Raw genomic sequence first — 9,137 nt, 5'->3', positions numbered from 1 at the left:
AATCACACACTATATATGTAGATATTGATATTTTTCATAAAGTGGTAATAATATGATTTTACACAGGTAGGAGTATGGGCCCCCAATACATATATTACTTAAAATATATATATAAGTAAAATATATACATATATATAATATGAGAGAGTAAGAGAGAATGCAATTGTTAAGAAATGCAACTGAGGCTAATTAAATGTGTTCTTTGCACAAAAGAACCTGATTACCAAACTTTCATTTATTCTCTTTAAAATACTGATGAATTATTTAGCTGAGAGCATTATATGAATTGTAACACCTTACAAACTAATAATATTATTACATAAATATGTTTCAAATTTTGATCATTATTTCCCAATGCTGATTATCTTTTTCTTTTTATTCCCCATCAAGTTATTAAAAGCAAGTCAGGAGGGTGGTGGCTGCCAGCGACCGTGGGGCGGCGTCTGGGGTTGGAGCCTGAGCCCCCGGGGAAGGTGCTCTGCTGAATGTGTAACATGCAGAACTGCGTAGAGATGTCACAAGCCTCTTTTCCACGGCAATGCTCTCAGCAGCTCCATTTTCCAGTGGGAAACTTGAGGCCCATTGTGACTAAGTGGCTTGCCTGAGTTGACACTGGGAGAGCCAAGATTCGCCTTCTAGTCTGTTTGGCCACACCTATCTGCCTGGTGATTGTGAGAAACCAAGCCAGCAGCCATGAGGATGCCTCTGTGCCACTAGGGTGCCGCCACCAGGGACAGCAGGCCCAATGGGGATGGAGCTCAGCCTGTGGCCACCAGGGGAGGCCTGACGGTCCTTCTGCACTGGGCTGACCCTGGCGGCGGGGACCCCTGGGTCACCTTCAGCGAGGCCACACTAACCTCAGAGGAGGTCTGTATCCACATCGCACACAAAGTCAACATCACTCCACGCTGCTCCAGTCTCTCTGTTGTCTTCAGGGCCCAGGCCCAGGTCTGGTTGCCTGTGATCACATCTCAGAGGTCTGGGAGATGAGAGCCTGACAGCGGCACCTCCACATAAGGTTTTACTCCTGGAACTGGCACGGCATGAATCCTCAGGACATGCCGCGTCTGGCTGTGGGCCCACAGAGGCCGAGTCTTCTTCAGAACACGCAGAGCAGGGGTGCCGCTCCTGAGCCCAGCCTCCTTTGAGTACCTCTTTGAGCAGGGCAAGCATGAATTCATGAATGACATTGGCATTCCTGTGGGAGGTATTGTGCAAAGAGGAGAGCCACCATCTGAAGGACCAGAGTCTGGGCATGGCCTTTAATGCACCTCTGCCACCCGCTCTCTGCAATGGTGTCCCCTGGAGAAGGTGGTCAAGAACATTAGCTCCAACGACTGCTTCCCACCCTCCTTCAGGATGAAGATCTGGCCACATGATGAGTTGACATCACTGCGCCGGAGGAGCACCTCCTGCAGGTTTGTGCGGGCCTTCCAGCCAGGCCTGGTCTCCCAGCAGGTCATCATGGTCAAGTACCCGCTGCACTCGAGCAGGCGCCACCCTGCGTTTCAGTGTGCCACCTGGAGCTTCTAGGCCGGGTTGCTGGGGGAACCCTGCTATATCCAGGATAGCGGGCGGGCCCTTCCAGAGCCTGGGCCGGAGTTGCCCACTGGACCCCCTGCTCGTGTGGTGCTAGTGACAGCTACTGGTGGCATCCAGGGGCAGCCGGGACAGGCAGAGGGTCCCAGGAATCCCCATGCCGGCCCATCTGGGAAGAAAACCGAGACCCAAGATGTGGGCAACCAGCCAGGGGACAGGCCTCAGGAAGCACCATGGGCCTACTGCTATGACTTCCAGGATATCACCCATGTGGTACTGAAAGAACCCCGCATCAACATGCACAGTCAGGACAAGTGGTTGGAGCTGACCCTGCCTTCCTGGGCTGTGGCCCTGTCCTTGGTATGGCTGGTGGATGGCTATTTCCACCTGACAGCCGACTGGAACCCCTACCTCAAGGGCTGGTGATGAGCACCCAGCATGATATCCACAGAGCCCTGCCGGAGCCTTTCGTGCTGGCCGAGGTGCAGCCCAAGGATGGCCTCTACTTCATCCGCCGGAGCACCAAGCACCTGAGCCGCCTCACCCTTACAGTGGCCCAGCGTGACCGGGTGACCAGCACGCAGCACTCGCACCTGTGTAAATTTCCCACTGAGCGGCAGGCTGGGTCCTCCACTCTGGAGGGCTGGGACCAGTCCTTCCCCAGCATGCGGGAGCTGCGAGCCACCCTGCAGGGTCGCTTACTGTGGGCGGTTGACAACTGTTTCTTCCTGCACTGCTGCTGCCTGCCATGGCCGGGAGAGATATCCAACCTCATTATCATGTGGGGGCCTCAGGCCAGCACGAAGTCACCCAACCACAGCCAGCTCAGCCACCTCACCGGGTCTGCCAGGATGATATAACCCAGCTGTCCCACTTGGACCAAAGCACGAGGAACAATGTGTAGGAGGGCATCTTACAAGTAGGGGCAGAGGCCACAAGGAGGGAACGACAGATGGTGGGGAACCCGGTACATCCAGTGGGGGCCCATCGGCAGGAGCTACGATTGGTACTCAGGGTTGCCACCAGGACATTCCCTTGGCCTTCTACAAGACAGCCAGACTTGTGAGCCAAATCCCCCACGTGCACTTGGCCTTGGTGCATGGCATCTGCATGCACAGCTCTGAGAACGTCCTGGTGACACAGTATGTGGAGCATGGGCCTCTGGACGTGTGGCTGAGGCTGGAGAGTAGCCTGGAAGGTGGCAGTGGCCCAGCAGCTGGCCAGCAGCCTCAGCTATCTAGGCGGATAGAGCAGGTCCCCTGGACAGCCCCCGAGTGCCTGGCAGTGCCAACAGCCTAACCACCACAGCCGATAAATGGAGCTTTGGCGACACCGTCCTGGGGATCTACTTCGTTAAAGAGGTCCCTCTGCAGGGCTGTGCCCCTTGGAGAAACAGTGCTTCTACCAGAAGCAGCACAGGCTTCCTCTGCCCTCATGCCCAGAGCCGGCCCCGCTCACCAGCCAGGGCCTGACCTGTGAACCAGCTCAGTTGCCCTCCTTCTGCACCATCCTGCATGACCTCACTGGGCTGCAGCCCCAGAGTGAGCCCCACCCCATAGCTGGGGCCCCTGCTTATGCCAGCACCGTGTGCCTGAGCTTTCTGCACAGTGACTGAGCATGTGTGCCGGTTTCTAAATCACTTAGGGCGTACACCTGCTTTCTTCTTATTTGCATTCTTTGGACAAATTATGCCCTCGCAGTTTTTTTGCTTTTGCTTTTTCTCTTGATGAAATATGCCTTACCCCATCTAATAAATAAATAAATAATAAATAAATAAATAAATAAATAAATAAATAGATAAATAAATAAAAGCAAGTCAAGAGTAAGATGTCTAAATGAAGGCCAGTACATCTGGAGAAACAGCACAGATGTGTTAGATAAGAAAGACCTTGAGCTCTCATTAAAATGCTAAATTTTATCTAAAAGCCTACATAACAAAATACCTAGTCAAATTTAAATATCTATTAGAGTTATCTAAATTAAAAATTTAGACAATCTACTCAAAATGAGTAGCTACAATACAAAAGAAACATCATGTTTGGATTATTGGATTATTGGATGTGTCACTTTTTGATGTAATAGAAATGTTACAAAAGTAAAATATATACATATATATAATATGAGAGAGTTATTTTCTTTGTTAATACTGACATCAACTTGGTTGTAAAAAATTGTTTCTTGTCATACATACTATCCTTCTGTCCACCAGGATCGATTTAAACAAACTTTAAAAGAGATGACAAAAATATTTTTATTTTAGTTGCTATTAAGCAAATGCTGAATATATTTCCTTGTACTATTTTTTTTATTTTTTTTTAAGATTTTATTTATTTATTTGGGAGAGAGAATGAGAGAGAGCACATGAGAGGGGGAGGGTCAGAGGGAGAAGCAGACTCTTAGCTGAGCAGGGAGCCTGATGCAGGGCTCGATCCCAGGACTCCAGGATCATGACCTGAGCCGAAGGCAGCCGCTTAACCAACTGAGCCACCCAGGCGCCCCTTCCTTGTACTATTTTTATATTACTTATATATAGATGCACACACATACATCTGTTCTTCTTTTGGTAATTATATATGGTAATGTGACATTCAAAAGTATCTGATTTAAAGAGGAATAGCTGTTTTCTTCATACTGTCATATAACATTACTCATGTATATATATAATACTTTGCAAAAACAGGCAATGTCAAAGAGATTATAAGTTAATTTTCCTACCTCGTATCCATCTCCTCTTAGGAAATTGCTGTGCTTTGCTTGTGAACTACTCCTTCTAAAGGCTTGGCCCGCTGGTTCAGGTGTTGCTGACCACATCATATTCGATTGATGGCCAGGCCATCCAGCTGTGACTGACTGGTGAGATCACATTCCCATGCAGATTTCTGGAAGGTGGGGAACAGGCTAAAGCCATGAACAAAACTATTCTAAGATTTTTGTTCGAATTAAAAAAAAAAAAATGTACTCTTGGGCTTTATGTGGTATGAACTTGGAAGCAACTCTCAGCCATAGGGTCACAATGGAGCATGAGATTGCCTGCTCACAGAACCAACGAAGAAAAGCCACACAGAGAGACAGAGAAGCAGAGTTGAATCTTGATGCCATTTTCGGAGTCTCTAGACTTACCAGGAGCTAGTGATGCCTTTGGATTATGTATTTTAAGAACCCATGAATTTCCTATTTGGCTAAAAAGATTATGGATTGGGTTTTTAGGAGTTTTCTGTAGATGAAGAAATTTTAGATTAACCAAGGTAAATGATTTGTCCTTTGCCAAATAGTGACAGAGTTTATAACTAAACTTTTGTCTTTTTCAAGCTTTTTCAGTTCATGATTCTAAATATCAGTTTTAATTACATTAATAGATCTATGTTATATATGTGAATGTTAATGTCACCTCTATAATAAACTATTAACACAATCAGAAAGTTGTTTTATGAAACCTAATACTATTTGTTTCATTTTGTCTTATTATTTTCCTAAAATATTGATTAATTTGAAGTTTCATGTGATTAGGAATAAAGTTATATGGAATTTAAATTTCACTTTATTAAATTATGGCTACTAATATACTAGAGAAAGTTGATTTTGTTTGTTTGTTTGTTTATCCTTTGAAATTGCTTAACATTTTAATCAGAGAGAGGAAGAGAGAGTCAAGTGTTCTTGGTATTAATGACAGCTCTCCAGTCATGTCACCTTGAGGTAAATCAGCTAGCCATTTTGGATCTCCATATCTATGTACAAAATAAGAAAAAATGACCAGATTATCCATAATCGATTTTGCAGTTTTATTAAATTTAGTATTAAAACCAGCGTGTTATTAAGACGCATATACAGCATTACAATCAGCCATGTTGCTATTTCAGAGCTCTCAAGAACTGGACATATCTTATTTGGTCTCTGACGTAGGGCCTTAAACAAATCTTTGCCAACGTTTAACGATTTGGAGAATTCACATAGAACTTAAGATTTTGCACCGCATAAAGAAAAAAATTAAAAATGCAGAAATCTGGCTTCAGTTGAACAGCAAGACCATATGTGAAAAATTAACCGAAGCTAAATAGCAGATGTGCCATTTAGTTAGGGCCAGCGTTCTGAGTCACGGTTTGCACAGACTCGTATTTTTTTGAACCTACTAATTATTAATAGGGTGTGAAGAGTGGCCCTTTTTCAGCCTAAGCATTTCACTAGTTGCCTTTATTGCCCGGATCCTGAGCACATTTGCATTTGTGACCCCTTAGATATACATGGATAAATATGGACAGCGTTCTTTTTTTTAAAGATTTTATTTATTTATTTGACAGAGAGAGACACAGCGAGAGCAGGAACACAAGCAGGGGGAGTGGGAGAGGGAGAAGCAGGCCTCCCGCGGAGCAGGGAGCCCGATGTGGGGCTCGATCCCAGGACCCTGGGATCATGACCCGAGCCGAAGGCAGACGCTTAACGACTGAGCCACCCAGGCGCCCCCAGCGTTCTTTATCAATCCAAGAACCAGGCACATAGTTGCAAAATTGTATTGCAAGTTGGATTTTGATCAACTTTCAACATTAAAACTCTGTATTGAACAGTGTACATTGTGGCTGCAGGGTGTAATTAAGTGATGGAAATGGATGACACTGATGCAAAGCTGTTCACAGTTTAGAAAATTAGATGTATCTGACAGGAAGTGGTGTGGGCAGAACAATGCACAGGGAAGAGTGTGGCATTCTATTATGTTGATGTAAACTATAGAGAAATAACAGCAACAAAAGAAACCCGCTGTGGTATAGAAAATGGAGATTAAGCAGAACACAAAATTGTAGGTACGATTTGATTACAACTGTGTTTAAAGTACTATACTAAGACTGTGGCAAAAACGCAAAAATCAAAGGATTTGCTCTGCTTGGATGATTTTATTTCTTATATTAAATTTCATTTAATATTCTCTATTTTATGATAAAAGGGATCAAATTAAAAGTATAAAGTAGGTCATCTGATTTGAGAATAAATAGCCACCTTTCTATTTCTGAAGCAAATCACAATGAATTTCATTCATTGTATAGAATATTACAGACCTACTATGTCATACACTTGACTACATTCATGACTCAAAGATATATACAAGGAAAATATTCTCAAGGTGACTTATGTTTCAGAACAGTATTTTCCAAAAATGTTTATACATGAATTACACAATAAAATTGTTATTTTTTTAGTTGTTAAAATGTGAACAGTATGCATCCATTTGTAAATTATAAACTTACTTTGCCATTAATTTATCTATAAAGTATTTGTAACACTTACCCTTTCCTTCCTTAAGATTAAAACTACATATTAGCAGATCTAATAGTTTATATTCATACACCATTTTTCTAGAATCCAGAGGACCTACCATGGAAAGGCTTGTGCAAAACTTAGAATCTACCTGAGAAAGACAGATATAACTAAGGAATTGCAAGAAAAGTATCAAGGATTCCATGGTGTAATACAAAGCCTGAATCATTTATGTGGTGGTATTTGAAAAGGCGAATAAATAAGACATTTTTTATTCATTCAAGCTCATGATCATTTCAAAGACAGTTACAAGAGAAATGGAAATGTTATCATGTTTATTACTGTTAAATTATTGTATCAGTGATGTGAGATGGGTTCTGAGGTTTTTTTAAGCAAGAATTCCAGAGACATTTGGATAAATGACCTTTGTTCTAATTCTACAAATCCAAGTTCACAAATAAGCCTGGACTTTGTTCTGCATTGGCCTGGGAAGTCTAAAGGATATAAATGAGCACTGAGATTATACCTGGGAGTATTGCTAGTATTCTGCTCAACAAACATTTATTGTTACTTACAGTGGAAGCCACATGCTTTTAATAATGGACACCTTGATTCTAAGAGATCCATTGCTGCTTAGTTTACAATTTTGTCCAATTTTCAAACACTTGATTCAAATTTCATGTGCTAAAAAAGGTTAACTGTGTCTACTGTACATCACTGCATTTGTAACTTTATTTACAGGCAGACTATCTTATTAGCTGAAAATAGTTTATATTCAGACATAATCCAGGCATATTAAGGACTATGAGATATATTGATACCTACAGCAATAGATGTGAATTAAGGACCAGGTTAGTTTTCTTAGAAAACTGAGAAGTCTATTTTTGTGTGTGGTATAAGGAAATGGTCCAGTTTCATTCTTCTGCATGTGGCTGTCCAATTTTCCCAACATCATTTGTTGAAGAGACTGTCTTTTTTCCATTGGACATTCTTTCCTGCTTTGTCAAAGATTAGTTGACCTTAGAGTTGAGGGTCCATTTCTGGGGGTGGGAGGGATGGGGTGGCTGGGTGATAGACATTGGGGAGAGTATATGCTATGGTGAGCGCTGTGAATTATGTAAGACTGTTGAATCACAGACCTGTACCTCTGAAACAAATAATACATTATATGTTAAAAAAAAAAAAGAAGATAGTAGGAAGGGAAAAATGAAGGGCGGGAAATCGGAGGGGGAGACGAACTGTGAGAGACTATGGACTCTGAGAAACAAACTGAGGGTTCTAGAGGGAAGAGAGTGGGGGGATGGGTTAGCCTGGTGACGGGTATTAAAGAGGGCACGTACTGAATGGAGCACTGGGTGTTATACGCAAACAATGAATCATGGAACACTATATCAAAAACTAATGATGTGGGCGCCTGGGTGGCTCAGTTGGTTAAGCAACTGCCTTCGGCTCAGGTCATGATCCTGGAGTCCCTGGATTGAGTCCCGCATCGGGCTCCCTGCTCGGCAGGGAGCCTGCTTCTCCCTCTGACCCTCCCCCCTCTCATGTGCTCTCTCTCTCTCTCTCATTCTCTCTGTCTCAAATAAATAAATAAAATCTTAAAAAAAAAAAAAAAAAAACTAATGATGTGATGTATGGTGATTAACATAACCTAATAAAATTTTAAAAATGTAAAAAAAAAATAAAGAATAATGAGAAGTCAAGAAGAGCAAAGGGGATGTAGATTCTAAGAAAACCAGGGTTTATTTCCTAATTAAGAAAGAGGGAAAAAACTTCTTGTATTATCAAGGCAGCGGGTCACTGAAAAGGGAAAGCAAGGGCTCTGAGATGTGTGTGTGCATGTGAGTGTGTATAGCTATACATGTATATAGTGTGTGTGTGTGTGTGTGTGTGTGTGTGTGTGTGTTTCCGGCCTAGACAATAAGCTTATACACATCCAGTCAGTTCTCGGTGCCATGCTATGCGCTGGTAGGACTCCAATTCATTTACAAGAATTTCATCACAATGCCTGCTCAGGGGTCCTGCTCAGGGCCGACATTTTTGGTATGTTTTTAAGTGCAAGTTGTGTTTAATTATTTACCAATTTATTTCTGTTCCCTTTATAAACTCCGCATGAAGATAATCTGTTTGTTTAAGTAACAGCCCAGGACTAAAAAGCTCAATTGGAAGAGAAATATGAATGAATTGGCTTTATTTTGATAGTAGAAATACTCTGCATTTGATAATAGTAGTGTTGAATAAGCTTTCAGGAGTTAAGACCTAAGAACATCAGCACATAGGACTTCAAAGTTCATTTAAGCAATAAAAATATTAAGTCTGATTCCAGTCAAAGCTTTCTGTTCATCGTTCATAAC

General features: G+C 42.6%; 1 pseudogene; it reads left to right on the top strand.

Annotated features, from left to right (window-relative positions):
• Positions 1-699: 699 nt before the first annotated feature.
• On the top strand, positions 700-3,154 carry LOC116639056 (annotated as a pseudogene).
• The last annotated feature ends 5,983 nt before the right edge of the window (positions 3,155-9,137 follow it).

This window comes from Phoca vitulina, unplaced genomic scaffold (genome assembly GCF_004348235.1).
Source record: "Phoca vitulina isolate PV1807 unplaced genomic scaffold, GSC_HSeal_1.0 scaffold17, whole genome shotgun sequence".
Classification (NCBI taxonomy): Eukaryota; Metazoa; Chordata; class Mammalia; order Carnivora; family Phocidae; genus Phoca; species Phoca vitulina.
Note: the sequence above shows the minus strand (reverse complement) of the source record. Positions and strands in the feature narration are given on the sequence as shown.